This window comes from Passer domesticus, chromosome 16 (assembly GCF_036417665.1).
Source record: "Passer domesticus isolate bPasDom1 chromosome 16, bPasDom1.hap1, whole genome shotgun sequence".
Taxonomy (NCBI): domain Eukaryota; kingdom Metazoa; phylum Chordata; class Aves; order Passeriformes; family Passeridae; genus Passer; species Passer domesticus.
Genome location: NC_087489.1, coordinates 12,006,082 through 12,024,397, shown reverse-complemented (window position 1 = coordinate 12,024,397; position 18,316 = coordinate 12,006,082). Strand labels below are relative to the sequence as shown.

The following is an 18,316-nucleotide window of genomic DNA, read 5'->3' as shown; positions in this document are numbered from 1 at the left end:
TTTGTGGGTTTGTTAATTGCAGTTTCTTTCACAACATGGCTGACACTGATTTACCTCAGCTATAGCACATTGGTTCACATTGCTGTAAACGTGCCTTGTGTCAGTGTACAAAATGAGCACAATTTTCTTTATTTGGAGCAAGTAAAGCTTTATTTTCTGTGTCCTCACAGAATGAATTCGTACTCTGAATTTTGGGGATTTTGTTGTGTTTGCTTGCCCAGATGTTTATGTTAAATTATCTTTCTAAAAGCTTTTAATTTTTGCATCTAATTGTTGTTTGGCAGTTGTGAAGAGGAGAATGGTATTAAGATAGGGAAAATGGATGTCTTGTCGTCTGAGAGATTTTTGTTTGCTAACTTTTTGACTAACTTCGCTAGAGAATAGGAAGAGATTCTTCTACATGTTAATTTATGTTTGCAGTTGTGTGTTTGTGTATATCAAAAATTGCTAAATTATTACTAATTGAATCAAAGTGTTGAAACTCCAACGCTTATTTTCTGTGTTTTGTTTTTTAGATTGTATTACTGGTTTTGTCTTGCTTGTTTTCAAACATAACAGTTTTGTTCTGCTATCCTTTAGCTTTTAGTGGTATCATCTATTTTGTGAATCCTCCATTTTTGGGAAGGTTAAGCTTTTATTAGTCTTCCAGTAGTTAATTCTTTAATAAGAATATCTGAGCTGGAAGTTTAGCCAAGGAGTCTGGACAGTACTTCCTCCTAATCAGCAAATGATAGTTCAGGATAAGGTATGCAGTTTTTTGGATGAAAGTTCAGACTGATTCATAAGAAATACATTATGTACTACATGTTTTAGCTCCTCTGTATAAGGAATATCTTCTATTTCCAAAATAACTTTTTCAGAAGTGCCTAGTGCTGCATCCTGTTACTGCTGAGCTGTCTCTGTCGTTTGGGCTGCTGCAGAGACCTCGTAAAAGACTTGTGTGACTTAAAAGACTTGCATGAGTTGACTTGGTTGAGTAGGTCTCAATATTGGGTGCTGAGTAAAAAGTTCATAAATGAAAGTGGAAGTGGATCCCTGGTACCTTTGAAAGTGTCAACCCATTTAAGCAACAGGGTTTTTCTAAGTTTTTAAGCATTCTCTTAGAGGGAAGCAGTGCTGTGTAGTGGATGTGTATGATGTGGGTAGGTAACCCCAACCCTGCAAGCTGCACACCCAAATCTGTGTGGACCTGGGAGCCCAGAGACCTGTGCAGAACTGGTGGGGAACTGGGACACACTGGGATTTGCAGCAGCAGGGGCTTCCTCCAGTGCCTCACCTTGCCCTGTAGGCTTGGGCAGAGCTGAGCCTGCAGCTGGAATCCGGAGCAACATGGCAAATGTGGCCTCGGGAGGCTCTGCTGGCCTGTGCCTTCTGTGAGCAGAGGATTTGAATTACGGGGCAGCCCCGTGCCAGCACAGCCCTGCTGCCAGTCACGGGGCATGTCCTGGCCACACAGGAGCTGTGGGTTGTCCACCCGTGGCATTCTGTCCCTTGTGCTTGAAATTTGGTGGGTAATATCTGTTGGAACACTGACGTGCCTAAAAATCCAATGCAGAAGTGTGGTATATTTAAAGTGTACAGGGAGTAAGTTATAACGCATCATTTTTAGGGTTCTGCTGCCAAAAATAATCAGTAGATCATAACATGCACTTTACAGCAGGGAAAAGGCTGTTTTTCAGTGTTTTGAAATTCTTGCAAGTTACACATCTGTCCTTAAATAACTTGCATTTTCTTCCAAGTAACTAACTGCTCTCTGTGTTGTCTCGCTTTCCATTACCCTTTTTGCCTGATTCATTCCCCTTCTGCCCTGCTTACCTTGTGGAAGGGTGATGTGGGATTCAGCTAATGAGAGAAACAGCATGGAGGTTTTTTTGGAAGGGTAGGAAGAGCAAAGCATTACTTCTCCTCATGTCCTGATCAGTTGCTCTGGAACATAAACATGTTTGCATAAAACGCACAAAAACCACAGCTGATGTGATGAATAGCAAGAGAGAGGTGGTGAAAATAGTAATATGCTGCAGATGATAATAGTGAAAATATTAAGATGCTGAGATGATAAGTTTTCTTTAATTTTAGTGTACTTGTACGTAACTAGATTTGAATTGTTTCTGCTGGTGCAGCTTATTCTTGTGCTTTGAAAGAAATCCAGTTTAAAGTCCTGTCTTAGGATTGTTTGCCTTGGTTGCCCTTTGGCAATGGATATTTGAAGCAGAGAGAGGTTACCTGTTAGGAAAAATGTCTAATGCTGTGAATGAAGGAATCAAAAGTTTTTATTTAGTGTTACTGTTCTTTCTGGTGACTAAACAGGATATCCAGTGCTAAAAGTGCTGGCTACTTCAGAGAGCGTGAGGGGATTTTATTTGGTTTGGTTTTAGGATTCTGCCCCTAAATAGTTGAAGTTGTTGTGTGCCTTTAGGTGAATTATTGTAGGATTTTGCAAGGTGAAATCTGTGTAGTTCTACGAAACTAGAATTTCCTCTGGGACGCCAATTCTCAATCCCTTTAGCTAATTAATTATTTGAGGAACTGTAAGGAATCAAGTGCTCCAGGTAATTAATGTGCTGAATAGCTAAAGCTAAGATTAATGTGATGGTAGTTAAAGTTGTAGGCAAGTTAACTACAGTAAAGACTATTTTTTTTCAATGTTCCTTTTTTTAATCCTTAGTTGAATTAGAGACAGAAATATATTTTTTTCAGTTGCTGTCGTGAAGATGGTGTGTGGGATGTAAGAGTGCTGTGGCATTGGGGAGTAGAGTATTGGAGAAGCAAGGCATGTTGTACAGCAGAGGTTTTTCTGCATGGAGCTTTTCTGGAAGGGCTTAGCCCACTTTCAGCTCTTTCAAAAAGGCTTCAGGTGGCCCTGCTATCATCTGACATCTTCCTGCAGCAATTTCATGAAAAATGGGAGTGTGGCCTCCCCACAGTGTTTTTCCAGTGCTGCTGGTTCTGTGGAAGAGCTGCCTTCTAATGTAATGAAGAAGCCGTATCAACCAAATTTTCTACTCTTTGCATTACTGCCAACAACAGAGGCCCTTTTGATGTAGAAAGGGTTTAAATTTGGCTTTTAATAGCAGGAAGCCTGCGACTTCCCTTCCTTTCCTTCCCTCCCTCCTCAACACTTCAACTGTCTGTTCACGAGGCAGTTCCAGAGGAGTAGGTATCTGCAAACAGTGTTTTGTGAGCATCCACTGATAAGGTGGAGCCAAAACCTTCTCTTTTTGACTGTGCAGAAGTTGAGATGGCAATCTTTCTAAGGATGAAAAATGGGAAAGGGAGGATAGGAGGAGTTAAGGAATATAGTTGGAAGAATTAAATGTGTAGCTCAGGTTGAAGAGGAAAAGAAAACTCCTTTTTGTGCTGTCTAGAGGCTGGGGTTCTTTGCTTCTAAAACACATGGCCTTTCACTTAATTCTGATTTCTCTAAGTCATCTTTCCCCTCTGTGATCACAGTGGCTTTGGCTGACAGACTCTAAGGAGAGGGTCATTGTCATGCACAGTTTTAGAAAGCAGGGAATAATTGGCACGGGCAAGAGACAATTTTGAAGTGTCATGGGAAAAACTGGGACAAGCAGAAATATTTAAATAGAAATAAATGGTTGAAATGTGACTTACGAAATCCACTACAAAGATTGACAAATAAGGGGAATATGCCTTTGTGATTATTAAGTTTGGATAGGGTTTAGGATTCAGGAAGTCTTGAGGTTACAGGAAATTTCAGGTAATGCTTTTCAGCCTCAGTTTCCCAAATGATGTAAAATGTTGACACTTTCTTGAACTAGTATGCTGAAGTGCTGAATAGGAGTTTGTGTATTTATTAAATCTGGTAGTGTTGATGGCATAAGCAGAGCTGAATAGCTTTGTTTTCAAGACTTAAATGACAAATGTATTTGCATTTCTCTTGTACTTTTAAAAATTATTTTCTCTCAGTGAGAAAGCTAAGAGATCCAAGTCACCCTCCTAAAGGTTTCAAACGTTTTCTCTTTTCTCACAAAGATTTAGGACTTTGTGGGTAAAGAAAAGTAGTCATTGATGGTTTCTAATCTTCTCTTAATACATCCATTACCACCATTATGTCACATAAAGCAGTAAATAATATTATCTAATCATTTTAGTCAGTGTCAGTCTCTCTTCTAAGTGAGACAACTTCTGGTTCAGTAACTTCACTTTTCAGTTGTCTGATACTGTGGGGTTTTTTCTAACTTTTGTCTTTCTAGCCATGTGATCTTATGGAAGAGAAGTTAATGCTATGAGCGAGGGAAAAGTATAATATTTATAACTAAGTTCTTCCAGAATAATGAATTCCCTCCTAATGGCTAATCTTAGCTTGTGTACACAATTATGATTGCTGTGTTTTTATAGTTCCTTTACATTTGTGTACCGATCCCATGTTTTCAGAATGGTCACTTCAGTTCCTTGCCAAGAAACAAACAGACTTTATTGTGTTTTACTTGACTGGCAGCAAAAGTAATTTTTTCCTGGTGTTTTTGAGTAAAATTGAAAGTTGGAGTGGGGGAGGCTTGGGGTGTGTGATTCCCCTCGCCCCCTTTCTTTCTTTGCATCACAGTGTCTGTCAAGAGGCTTCTGCAGCTCTGAGGCCCAAATTTTGGGGTTTTTTTCTCAGCTCCTGCTCGAGGACACCAGTGAGGTGCTGGAAAATTTGTGTGTACGTGTCTGTTCAATTCCATCTGAACAACTGGTTATGGTGTCAGATCAAAATCTGTGCTGCAGAACATCAAGTGGAGGTGTGGGCAAAGAGGGGAGCAGGATTTGTGTTTCACTCAGTTTTGGGTCTTGTCCTGAGAGTCAACACAATTGTGGAGGTGAATTTTGTCAAGAGACAAAGATATCCCAAGAGTTAATAAATACTATTAAAAAGAACTGACTCCTGCATATAGTTTGTAAAAGTTTATGCAGAATGTTTATACAAGTTAAATATAACTATCTTCAGCTTGAAAGAAATGGGAGGTAATACCTGGTGGTGTTAAACCACCTATGAAACCAAGCAATTTCTTAATTGTTAGAATATTTAAGAGAGTTTTTATGTGCTTGACATTATCTTTCCTTTGAAAATACTTTTTATTTCTACAAGGGCGAAAATTCTGTTCTGTGACAGAGTAGAAGTGAACTCAGTGAAGCAACATTAATATTTTTCTTACATGTAACAGAAAAGGAAAAAACCTTCTGAGTTTGGCTTGGTTTTTATTCAAGTTTCTTAGGAGATCTTGCCTGAAGATATGAGACGTTGTCCATTAAGAACTTGGGCAAATGCTTTGCAATTTAGATTTGCTACTCAAGTGTGATTTTTAAATGCCATAAAATGAGTTTTCAGAAAATGTTGATTGTTTATAAGACCTACACTGGGCCTTGTTTGGCAAGGATTTTTAACATACTGTGGCACTGAAAATTCTAATAGTCACTGGAATAACTCCTTCATCTTGCTTAGTGGCTTTCTGAAATCAAGCTGTTAAAATATTTCCACGTGCAAGTGAAGTGAATTTTTTTTTCAGGGTGAAAAATCATGTTATTTAGGTTCCTGAAATATTACAGAAAAGTAGTGCATGAAAGAATCTAAAAGTTGAAAGAGCTGGTTAGTTTTATCTGCTTTTAGATGCTCGTGGTAGGCTCAGGTTAACCATCAGTGGAGAGATGACAGCACAGTGTTCAAAGAAAGCATTGACTTTCATTTTTACATTGTGCTTTGTTTTCAGGTAGGTAAAAGAAGGAAAGGGCAAATTGAACATAATTTCTTTATTTTCATGGGAAACAAGGTATTGCTCAGAGCAGAATGTGTATCTTATCTGCATTTACTGGTTGGGAAATGCTGAATTCTCCTAGCAAAGCAGTATTTAAACTACCAATTTTATGCTGTTACATGTTGAGAGCTCTCTATCCTCTGAATTACTTTTCCTGGCTTGCAACTTGACATTTGTGCTTTCAGTTACATATTTCAGTTTTCTGAAAAAGAAACCCAACAACAAAAAAACCCAGTAGTAAACTCATCCCTCAAGCTAAGTTTGTATATGTCGCAGACATGATTTGGCATGTAAAGGGACTGGCCAAAAATATGGCAGTAGTTCTATTTGTTTTGAGGTTTAAATTTCACAAAAGCTTTTTAAGTATGCAGCTATCAACCCAGGAGAAAGCTTTATAGTTGTAGAGAGCTTGGAGAGCAATAACTATGAATAGCGGAATAAGCACGAGTGATGTAATCTGAGAAGCAAAAGAGAGAGACAGAAGAGAGCTTAAGGCTTAACTGTGTGGAAAACATTGTGAATGGGTCTGCGAGGGCTTTGACTTTTGATGGTGGATGTGGGATTTTACTCATTAGTTTTGGTAAAATCAAACAAATATGCAAGTTTCCTTTTATTTTCCCAAACAGAAAATAAACCGTTCAGTGGGTAGCTGAGTGAGGGAAGTCTGGGTTTTGGAACTTGTTCTGCCTCCCAAATCCTTCCTCTCCTGCAGCATCTGCAGCTCCTCTTTGGGACCTGTGGCTTTCTGTCTCCTGTTTCCTCCACTCCTCGTTTTTCTCCCTGATCCCTAAATATTCCTGCATCTGCCCACCTTTTATCTTCCTTTTGCTGCTTTTTTCTGCTACCTGGACAAACTCAGAATGTGTTGTGGCTGGTGTAGATGTACGTGAACTCTTCTTGCATTTCCTCACTGGAGTGCTAATTTTGGTCTCCTGCTCAGCCTCTGATTTTAATTTCTGGAAATTAATTTTGCAGCAACAATGCTTTGCCAAGTTTGGTTGCACAGCAGAATCTGAGATAGAATGAGACTTAGGAAAAACAGCTAAAAAAAGTCTTACTCTTCCTCAGTTCACCCCAGATTTTTAAAAAAATATTTTTAGTTTCCACATTCATGAGTTAAAGTGGAAGTGGTGTATTTTCCTCCATTTTCTTATCTTAAGCAAACATCTAGTAGTATAAACCAATGTATCGTGTTCTATTTAACTTGTTTTTTAATAAATCACAAACTGTATTAAATACTGCAAAAAAAACTTCAGATAACTTCAAAAATATAGCTCTCTGTGGAGAATATTAAATGTATGTGTATGTTACACACTTCCATGTCCTTTCTGAAAAATTCCCCTGGGTTTTTCAGTTTTTCACCAGCTTTTCTTAGTTAGATGGTGCAGAGTGATTACCTTGTCTCTAGCCAGTGCTACAGAATCAGCACTACGTGAAGAATTTTCCTCTGTAGTATCTCATGGAATTTCTTACTTTCTGTATATTTTGAATGGACAGATTGGGCAGTACTCTGATTTCTCAAAAAAAAAAGTTTTTACTAATTTTTCCAGATGGACGCTTGAATTAGTTTATATATGAACAGAGTGCTCCTTATCATCTTGAATTTAATGCAGTTACCTTTTTGATATTAAAACTATTTGTTCACATTATTGCAAACCCTGAAGATTCCCCTTATTTCATGCTGTAGCTACATTTTATCTCTTGCCAGTCATTCTAGCTGGGAAATATTTTTTTTCCATTCATTATGTTAAAACCTTGTGGTTTTGTCCCATAAGATAAAATGTATTATTAATAAAAGCTGTGCCTTTCCCTGCTCCTTCTAGCAATCTAGATATGAGTGGGGTTTCTTGTTCCTGTTTTTTAGGTTGTGAGCTCCTGTGTTGTTCTCTTGGGCTGGGGGAGCAGGTTTGGGGCATTTCGAGGCATTTTTCTGAAAAGTGAAAACGCTGCTCTTGTTCCAGTTTTGTGAACATCCTTCCCCAGTGTCTCAGATCAAGGCAAGCAGGGCTAAGGCTTTGAAGTATAATCCAGCAGGCAAAGTTATCTCTCTCTTTATTTTTAGATATATCATTAGTTTGTGTGTTAGGGTTGCCCTGGTCCCGTCTCTGATGAAGAGCTGAGATACAGAAATTGCTCATCTTAATCTTGGTCATTCAGAGCTCTCAAGTTGAAATGAAGGAATTTCCACTGATGAGGGTTTTTTTTTGGTCTAACTTGAATCTTGATGTTAAAAATAGCATGCCTTACATTTTACGTTAACAGTTGAACCTTGAGTTAATAGTAAATCCGAGCATTTAGGATACAGTGCAAGTGTAGCTGCATCAGCTTTTAATAGTTATTTCTACAACTGTACTCTTAATGTAAACATGCATTTAATTAGAATTACTTGTTTACAGCTGAGCCTGCTTAGAAACAGCAGTGCTCTGAGGGGTGGTTTTGACAGCTGAGAGGCAGAAGCATCCACTTTTTGAAAAATGTAGCAGTGGAATATCTCAATGAGATGTTTTATTTCAAGGTGCTGCTGTTACAGAAGTGCAGGAAAGCTTGTGACCTTCTCTCTGAGCTACCTGTTGCTGGCTGTATTCTCCACAGGGCTGTTGAATAAGTCATTGTGTTGGCTTCTCTGTTTAGTTAAGGCACTAGAAAATAATTATCTCTCCCAGCTGCACCCTTGCAGCCTCCCAGGAGTGGTGGTGAGCTAATGGAGCAGGCAGAGGTGTGCAGGGTTTCCTTCTGGGCTTTGGGGTAGGCCCAGGAGATGCTGCATTAGCCCTGAGTGGCACCTTCCCAGCTGCTGGGGGATTTACTGCTGCTCCTTAATCCCTGGGATTTCAACACTCCCTTCTTCTCCGGGGGTCTGCGTGCACACAAACGCTTTGGGTTCCTGCAAGTTGAGACATTTTTATTCTGTTTTGACAGTGCAATTATCTATGTAATATAACTGTTCATATTAATTAGAAAATGTTGCAAGGAAGTGGGTGTTTGTGAAGTAAATTTCTTCCTTAAGTTTGTACTAACAAAGAAGCCTAGCTTCAATCTTGTTTGGTTTCCTTTTTTTAAAAAATATAAATAAAAATGTGTAGTGAGACACATAGCACATTAAGCTCAGGGAACTCTGTGTAATGCCTGTTTTAACCCTGATAATTTAAATTAAAATAGGCTAGGTAATTTGGTTTAATGTGACATTACTATGGAAAAATTCAACTAGTTGGTTTCTTGAATTTTAATTTAATTACACAATAGTAACTGGCATAGCTTTGTGGGTTTTTTTATTGTTTTTAACAGGTTAAGACTATTTAAGGTAAAAGTGAAAACTTATAATTAACAACATTTTTTTAAATAAGCAAAATATAGTAATCGTGAGGACATAGCCATTTACTGAAATGATTTTATTGAATATATTCTGAAATTAGAGTGCAATCACAGCACTGCACTATTCATGGAAAAGAACTATAAGCACAATGCAAAGCCTAGGAAAATTATTTTTCCTTTAAATGAGAGAGAAAACAGAAAGGGGAAGGGCCCAGTTTAGCACTTGGGGTTTTCAGGAAAGCTGGGACCACTCAGTCCCAACCTGCCACACAAACCCCAAGTCCCACGTGCAGGGCAGGCACAGCAGTACTTTCTGCACTTCCAAATATTGGACAAAACAGTTGCAGAGCTCAGGGTCAGTAAAAAAATTAAGTTTCCGAGTACTTTGTCTCATTGTCTTCTGCAGCAAGCTTGTTACACAACTTTCTGGAATATTTGCTTTAATGGGGTTGTGTGGGGTTTTTTTTGTTATTAAATTTCTGTTGTGGGAAGCTACTGGATTTTCAGTTCTGGGGTTTGATGCACACTAAAATAGATGCCTGGAAATTGGATGCAATCTTTTAATTTTGCTATGTCAAAATGATTAATGTTGTTTCGAAGTAGTTACTCATAGGAACACTTTCTGCTTATGCTGAGCATTGTAGATAAAAATATGCTCTGTAACTTACACATAGGGCACTTGAAAATCTGAAATGTAACTATTTTGCCTGTTAGTTTTTTCAACTGGAACTGTGTCACTCCTAATTTCCCCTAACTCTTGGGAACTTGGGATGCTCTGTGCTGCCTCTGTGTTTTGCTTTCACATAATTGGACAGTCTTCACTTTATGTAATTGTATCTTATGCAATCAAATGTTTACTTTCCTTATGTTTATCACCAGAGAACTTGGGAACGTTCTGTTACCTAAGTATCTCTTTGACACTGTAAAATAAGGGGCAAGAAATGAGCGAAAAAGATTGAGTTCAGTAAAACATTTCTGTGTTCTGTGTAATCATAGGGAGTTGGGGAAAACACTTTGAAATCATGTAGGCAGCATAATGTCTGACTTTTTCCTCACAGTTTTATTCATGCTGAATAAATTTTTAATTTTTTTTTTCCTCAACCTAAACCTCTGTATTCTTTACTGAAATTCATAGGTTCCATTCTGATAATAATTTCAGACAATAATTAATAATCATTCAGACCATAATTTCAGACAGGAATTTTTTTTTTCAACTTAATTTTTAATAATACTGTTTGGACACAGATTTGTTTTGTTTTTTTTTTTTTTTTTTAAACTGAATGCAGAAGGTAAAGTTATACATAGGAAGAGAAAATAGAAATATTCTATATATATTATTCCTTACCCAAAGAAAGTATGTTTCCATCCTGGATAATGCTGCAAACAGAAAAGGAAGTTTGGTGTCTGTTAGAAGGGCAAATATTGGGATCATCTCTGTGTGATTCTGTGATACTGTTATGGAAATAGAATATGGGCATTTTCGATAAACAATGGAGAAAAATCCCAGAGGATATCCTGTGAGAAACTATGGGAAACACCAATTTATATAACTTATTTATAATTATTACTGGGAGGGGTGATCTGATAAGTTGTACTTCAGGAATTTGTTTTAATGCAGCTGAACGTGAGAGAGTCCCGCAGGAGTCAGAGTTTAGATTGTATCTGCAAAACTGGAAAAGGACTTGAAAGTCAATTAGTTAAATTACCTTAGTATGGTTTGGGATGTTTTTGTGGCAAAAAGACAAATGCAGGCTTGGATGACTAAAAAAAGGGAAAGTGAAACATAAGTGATAAAGGGGACTTCCAAATCTGATAAGAGTGTTCTTGAAATAGTATATCCCATGCTGGTGCCTTCACTTCATGAAGGATGTGGGATTATTGGGAAGGACTTAACATGGAAAGGAAGCCACAGGAGTTGTCCCAGGTCTAGAAAAGGAGTGTCCAGACATGATTTCATGGCCTTGTACAGGGGGTGCTGTGTGAGCAAAGTGCCTAAAAACGAGGGCAGGCATGAGAATGACTTCCTCGGCATCAGAGATACTTTATTTCAAATAATTTGTTGGGAAAGAGGAAGCTTCATTTAAGCAATCTTAGGGAGGGAGAGGTTTATTTTTAAACCCGGTTTCAATCCACCTGAAGACTCAGCTTTGCTGGTGCAGGTGTGTGTGCTGTGGCCTTGGGGAGCACAGAGTCTGATGCACGTGCTGCAAATTCTTCCTTTTCCTGCCCTGAACATTATTATGTATTTGCAATTCTATGTTGGTGTTTGAAGCCTTGAAACCTTTCAGCCCACGGGCATCAGAGAGGTGGGGAGGTGTGGGGGTTGACTTTTGGTTTTGGTTTTTTCCCTGAAGATAATTTTGCTGCTTGTTCTTTTTGTTCTTTTGTCACTGTTCTCACTTCCTCCTGAAGCATCAAAGATGGGGCAGGGTCTGAGGTGATGTCAGAAGATCCTCTTTTGGGCCAGATTGGTTCATTCTTACTCAAGTGATGCAGATAAAGCCAGTTGAAGAGCTTGAGATGAGAAACTCTTTCATTAGGGACTGCTGGGCTTGTTTCCACCTCCTTGGATGATCAGAACAGATTTTTGTAAGCAGTTCTCTGTCCTTGCAGGAGTCCTGCGTGCTCAATCTTACCTCATTTCAAATTGTCACCTTCAGAAATATTTGTTATATTTGAAATTTCATCTCAGCACTGAAGCATATGGAGAAGCACAGTGGTTTTTGAGCCACTGAAAGGCAAAATGAAGTATTCAACTACCCTCTCTGGCCTAAAATTCTTCAAAATACTTACCAAATATGTGTGTTTACTTACCAAATTTCTATTCTATGCTGTTCCAAACTGCTAGCCCAGGTCAAAGCTCTGGTTCTGTATCTGTTCTGTAGAGGGAGACATGTATGTGGCTGAGGAGGTGGCTGGCTGGGTTTAGTGCCACTCTGTGATTATGGATCTCTGTACTTGCAAGGAAACAGCAGAATTTCACCTTAGTGTGGTAGCTCACATCAGTATAGTCTGAGCACGTTAGTGTCTCCTAATGAAACCAAATATAGTTCTCTTCAATTCCATTCATTCTGGACCTTATCTCTCCTTCTGATATGTCTCACTGGTTGCCAAGCAACCTCAACAGTAGTTCTGCACATCCAGCAGCATTAAAAAAAAAAAAGTGAGTAGTTGTTGCTGAAAATGAAATGCCTTCTGATGACATGAATGAAGAGAGTTACGAGGGAAGGAAACGAGGAGTGGCGAGTTTGGAGCTGATGGTCTGAAAAAGCTAATAATATTTAGCACTTAAGGAGTGCTTTTTATTTTCCAAGCCCTAATCAAGCAATCGTAACATTATTAAATAAGGACTCTTCTTTCCTTTCAGTGAGTGATGCACAATTATGTTTATGCTTCCTAGAGCAGAGGGCAGGATTTAATCCCAAGAGTGAAGGAGTTTAGCATATGTATTTCTTTCTCTGACCTGTACTGACTTCCCATGTTTCTAGTTGGACTGCAGATTATCTGGAGGGTTGGGAAGATTTTTCTTTGTGTGTTTGCTGATAAATAGCCAGCACTCTCTATTTATTTCATGCAGATGCATGCGCAGTGTTTTGGGTTTCATTAAAATATTTATCACTTGCAAGGCCTTCCAAACTAGAGGTATGAAAGATTGTGTGTAGCTCCTTTATTACTTGATAATGCTGTAATGCTTATAAAGCAATAAACAGAATTTACTTTTATATTCTGTCTCCTGTGCAAAGTGTGATCTGAGAAGCAAACAATCTCAAAGGAAATCATAAAGGAAGTGGAAGCTGATTTGGGAAAATGATTCTGGTTTTAGGTTATTCAAAAGGAAAACTTTGTGTTTCATGTAGACTGGCCAAAGCAACATTACTGAGGATACACTTAAGTTAGAAAGTATTTGAGTTAAGATTGCCATAATTTATGTTCTTTTTAATTCTGCATACCATTGCCAATGACAGTCTATACAAAAAGGTAATTTTAAATCCTTTCACTAACTCCTAAAAAGCAGTTTTAATTCAAATGTGGGTTTTTTTACAGCAGTTTCTAACACTATGAACACTCACTTTCCCTGTCACAGTCTGCCTGGAATATTACCAAGTTGTGTGTTGTGAAGAGACACCAAGCGACCCTTGTAGGGCTGTCCTACAAGTTCTGGTCTAGAGGACTGTGAGCCCCAGTCACAGTTCATCCTTTCCTTCCCACTTGTGTTTTATTTTTTTTTCCTGAAGATGGTGATCTTGGGAAGATGCTTATTCCATTTCTGAGAGAAGTGTCAATTTATACCCGCAGTAGGATGTGTGTGAGTGGCACCCTCTGTGTCTGTGCACACACATCCACGTGTTGGACGTGCTCCAGTGAAGCTTTCTGCTCTCGTTTTTACAGCCTGTGCTTACACACTGCATCTCCACATGGCTGTCCTGACACTGTTCAGGATAAAATGGACAAAATGAGGCAGGGTTGTTGAGGAGGTGTTTGCTCTGTGATGCAGATAAATACAAAAAATGAGGCTCGGTGTAGAAATCCTTGCAGGGTGGCTTCCTGCCCTCCTGCCGCCCCAGAGGGAAGGTGTTCTGTGGGTACAGTGGTGCTTGGAGCTGCTGCTGACAGAATATACACATTTGGAAGCACTCTGTGTGTTCATCTGAATCACAGACCCAGAGCAGTGCCTGCCTGAGAGGAGCTGCATTTTGGTCTGTGTGAGGGGTGAATTGCTCTCCAGTTGCAGTTACAGTGAATTTAAGTTGTTGCTTTTAATGTGAGGACTAGAAACAATACTGGATCATTCTAGGCTTAAGGATAAATTGAATTAAGGAAGGCGTACAAAAGAACTATACTTGCAAGTGCTTAAAACACAAGTGAAATGGTTAAAACACAAATGAAAAAACTTCCCAGTGTTATATAGTATTTTTACCACATTCAGCTTCTAAAGGTTATTCGTGTTGGAGTAAAATTTCTTTTGACATTCTGCAGCTAATAAAGGTAATTTAGAGATAGAAAAATAGTCTGTGTGTGTGATGCATATACAAAAACTGTTTGCAGTGATAGTATTTTTGTCCTCATCTTCTAAAAGAAGACCAGTCCTAGTTCATGCTTTTTTTGTACGTGGATTTTGGCAGCTGCCTCTTGCCTCTAGGCTTGTATGTAGTTTTGTCCATGCAAGATGTGGGTAATTACTATATGTGTGTATGTGTGTGTGTATATATATATATATATATATATATATATACACACACGTGTGTGTGTGAGTGATGTGTTAGTTGCTGCACCAGTATTGCCATGTAAACTTAGTTGCCCTTTAATAAATATATATATGTATGTATTCTCTGTATATCTAGTTTTAAAAGGGTAAATATTATAAACTGGTTGCTCAAGAGCAGCACACTATAAAAAAATGTAATAAGCACATCAGTAAAAGTGTTGGAGGTAGTAATAAAACTGCACTATAATCCTTCTGCCAATTTATTGAACTCTAACTATAGTTATCTATGACAATTAACTGCTGCATGTTGTACATTAACCCTTTGTAAGTAGCTGTATATGCACTGGGTATGGCCTCAGTGCCTTAAACTTTAGATTTTTCTCTTTTTATCCATCTAGCAGCAAAATAGAACACCCATTTACTCTGGGGAGAATGTCTTTGTCACAAAAATAAACATCCTTTTTTGCAAAATGAGAATAAACATATGACTGAATTCAGATTTTTCATCAGTGTCTTTAAAAGTAATGACACTGCAAAAGGTGATAAACATTTAAACATGGCCATGTCTGCTTCATTGGAGCACACAACTCCTGTGCCCTGTTGGGTGTCCAGGAGTGGTTCTGATTCCCAAAGCCATTTCCATGTGCTGGATGTTCCTGAGAGCTGGGCTGTGGTAAGCTCAGGGCTGTGGTAAGCTCAGGAGTGCAGCTGGCGAGTTGTGTTGCAGGTGGATGATGCTGTGAGGTGAAATTATAAAACATAAAGCATTATTTCTTATTAAATAGAAGAAGTCAGTCTGAGGTTTAAGTTCTCTAAATTCTGTCTTCCAGGAGATGATTGTTTATATTTAAAACATCCTGAAGTTTCCTCAGACTGCTGAAGTGTGTTGGAAGTTGAGACTACAGCATTTTTAATTCAGTTGCTTGTTGCCTTGGCACAGGAGTTCCTATAGATTTAGTGACTGTTCCTGAATTCCAAGAAGATCCTTAAAATGGCAGGCAATTTCGTTTGAAGTTTGGATCTCATGATGTCAATACAGATATGTAGTAAAATATTCCAGGGTGTGGTGATACTTAATCATTAATGATTGAGACTTGGGGCATTTCCTGAATATTAATGCTGGATATGAATGTTGATTGCCTGCAGTGAAATTATCACCCAGATACTTCTCTCCCCTTTCTTTTTTAATTGGTTGCTAATGCAGAAAGGATAAATGCAGAGCTAGGTCAGACAAATATTTGAAATACTCCTGAGGCACAATGCTGAAGACAGAACACTTGCACTACCTTTGTAGCTTGTGGATTTCATAATTATCACGTAGTGTGAAAATGGTTATTTTATTTTTTCCCCTCTAGTGACTGGATCTGTAGTTACACATCTCAGGCTGTAAGTTGTCCACTGGGATTTCTTCCCTCAGAATCACTTGATAGAATTCAGCATTGTCACAAGCTTCTGGTTTCAAATGATGAAGCTGATGTAGAATTTTCTCTAATTGTGTAAGTTTAACTGCCACTAAAGGTAAACTGATACGATGCCACACCTTGGATGTACTTTAATACTTAATCTGCCCCTTAGGAAAGGATTGACTAGCTCATGTCAGTGCAGTGCTTTATAAAAAACTTACTCATAAAAATGTTTATGGCTAGGTTTGCATTAATATTTTTAGAGAAATGTAGCTTGCTGCCAACACCAACTGTTAATAACCTACTAAAATACATAAGTTAAACATTTCATAAATGTATTTGGAACACACAGCATGTGCTGTTGGTTGTGTTTTGTTCTATAAGTCTAAACTCCTGAAAGGTCTCTTTTAATTCCTGCACAGAAGTGCAGGAGGAGGTGCCAGTGAATATCGTTGTGCTGTAGGTACATTGGTGTGCTTATCTGATTTCCAGGCAGCAAATTTGGAGGGCATTTCTGCATATTGTTTGCATGTGTTGAAAATACACTCTTGTACCTGGTGGGAATAAACCTGGTTTATCTTTCTGTGAAACTTCCCACAGAGAAAGAGGTTTTTCAATGCTGTATGTTAAACATTTGGAAGGACAGCCTTGTCCCTCTTGCATGACAGTGATTGCTGCAGCAGGGTCCATCCTCCCCTTTCTCCTCCCAGTAGCTGGGAAATATCTTCTTACCCCATGGCTAAGGAGCAGCTTCTCTTACTTAAATGAAAATACTGTTTCCTGTAGTCTGTTTTATGTATCTCATAAATAATATATTTTAGAATGTTGTAGATACTGATGAGTCACCAAATTCTTTTAATCAAATCTGTGGTACTGAGCACACATTTTCTGTAGCATAGTGGCATCTGGTCTGCTGAAATTTCTAGGAAGAGAATTTCTAAGAATCAGTGCAACACTAGTTTAGACCAGTGGTTTGTGTAGTCCAGTATTATGTGTCAGAAATGGCACTTGGGGAGGATTAGGAAAAAAGTAGAAGAGATTCTCTGTGATTCCTCTTCAAGTCCTGCCACTTCAGGAACTCCAAGAAGCGAAATATGTAGCAAGTTTTGAAGTGAAGTCACGTTGAGTATATTTCTTTTAAAAAGCCTACTACTTGAATAATCTTTAAAAATCCTCATTTTCCTTTTGAAGTTTCAAGTTTTCCTTGGTTTCAGATGGAATGCAAATCCAGTGAAACAGTAGTTTTGCCTGGTTTACTACCTCTGTGTTAGCTGGGTGCCACTGGGGTCAGTCAGATTCAGGTAGAACCAAGGTGTCTTCAGCTTCTCAGAGCTTTTGCTGTGGTTTTGTTGAACCCAAGGCAGCAGCTGGTTGGATCAATAATTGTGCCCAAGCAATACTGTTTGAGTAATTTGCAGTTTTATACATGCTCTCTTGAGATTGTTCTCTTCAGCTCTGTATAAGTTTCTCATTCAAACAATATTATTTGTATTTAAAGGACTATGTGTTGTGAAAGTAATTGGACAATTATGGCAAGGTGCTGTATATTCTAACTGATGAGCTAAGTATCAGCAAGTAATTTCTCACAGAACTTTTGGCCTAACATTCTCATTCATTACATACTGTCAGCATGAACTGTGTCTTTTACTTTTTTGTTATCATTTAGAAATGTCAGGTCAGGGCCAGGACATGATAATTGTGCCATTGTCACAGTTTGACTTAAATTACAACAATATAACTTCCTTTTTATCAGGGGAAATGAAAATAAATGTGCTTATTCAGGTATAATTAATTTCCAATTTTAAGCTCAGTAAAAGGTCATTCTTCTTACAGGTTGAGTTCAAATATATGTAGATGTTAAATATAGTAAAATGAAAGTTTCTTCACATTGTGGTTTCCAGACTGTTTAATAAGAGCTGTTTGGAATTTTTCCACTTAATTTATGTTGATTTAGGGAAGGCTGTAGTTTGGATCCAGAATTTGTTTGTCCAAAACATCCATGAACCATTCTGGTTCTAAATGGTACCTTCATTAAATAAACCCCTTTGGTACTAAAGGTGGTTCCCTGGAAGTCCAGAATCGTGGTGGAGTGTGGCCTGAAAGTATTGTTCTCTTACTGTGCATTTTAAGTGAGTGAGTATAATAACAAGTGTAGTATCTAGGTACAGGAACTGTGTTTTGTGTTTTGAGATTCATTTCTACAGCTCCTCTGTATCAAAGGAAGATTTTTTTTCTCCCTACTTAATCCGAAGCAAAATTATTTCAGAAGTAGCAATACAGAAACTTGTGTTTCACTCAATAAATTGATTCCAGCTTTTCTGTACATAGAGCCCTAGATATCTAGGAAAAAAAAGTGGTATTTTTGGTCTTTTATTTGACAGTGTCTTCTAAAGTCAGGCCAGCAAGAACATCAGGTAGATGCTGTTGCCTGAAACAATATTCCCTGACACTGCTTGAAGAATTTTGCTAATGGGTTTAATGTGGTGCTGACGGTGTCTGTGCTTGGAAGGAAGTGAGGGTATTTTTGTTGTTGTTGCCTGGTAATATTTGGTGTTTACTTACAAATACTTTTCTTATATCATCTTCACTTTTGGTAGTACAAAACTTTTAGTAACTGGAAAAGACATTAAAATACCTGGTAT

At 38.2% G+C, this 18,316-nt stretch overlaps 1 protein-coding gene across 5 annotated transcripts in view; it reads left to right on the top strand.

Annotated features, from left to right (window-relative positions):
- The window catches only part of GNAS (GNAS complex locus), a 128,280-nt gene that overhangs the window by 50,389 nt on the left and 59,575 nt on the right, over positions 1-18,316 (top strand). The window lies entirely within an intron of this gene.